This window comes from Pelecanus crispus, unplaced genomic scaffold (assembly GCF_030463565.1).
Source record: "Pelecanus crispus isolate bPelCri1 unplaced genomic scaffold, bPelCri1.pri SCAFFOLD_195, whole genome shotgun sequence".
Lineage (NCBI taxonomy): Eukaryota > Metazoa > Chordata > Aves > Pelecaniformes > Pelecanidae > Pelecanus > Pelecanus crispus.
The window spans coordinates 47,027-47,500 of record NW_027461289.1 but is presented as its reverse complement, the minus strand read 5'-3'; positions in this window follow the sequence as shown (position 1 = coordinate 47,500).

Sequence of the window (474 nt, the reverse complement as noted above, 5' to 3'; positions counted from 1 at the left end):
GGGGGGCCCTTCGGGGTCGGGGGGGGGGCGTCTCCCCCGACCCTCCCCGCACCGGGGCGGGCTTGCTGCGAAGCTGCAAAAGCCCGCCCGGCCTCCGGCCCGCGACAGAGGGGCCAGGCCCTCCGGGCGTTCCGGGCTGGCGCGCGGCGCGCGCCGGCCGCGGCGCGGCGGTGGCGGCGTCCCGCCCGCCCGCCCGCCCACCCGTGGCCCACCGGCGGCCCCCCCCCGCGGGGGGGGGGGTCGGGGTGGGCGGGGGGGCGGGCCGCGGCGGCGGGGGCGCCGCGCCGCCGTTGCCGCCTTCGGCCGGCGAGGCTCTCGCCGGGTCGCGTCCCGCGCGAGCGGGCGGCCCGAGCCACGGCTCTCCTCCCGGGCGCAGCGCCGGGCTACTGAGGGAAACCCCGGGCCCCGGGAAGGAGGACGTGGTGTTGGCGGCGGATGTCGGGCGCGCCCCCGCGGGCGGACGCTCCCCCGATG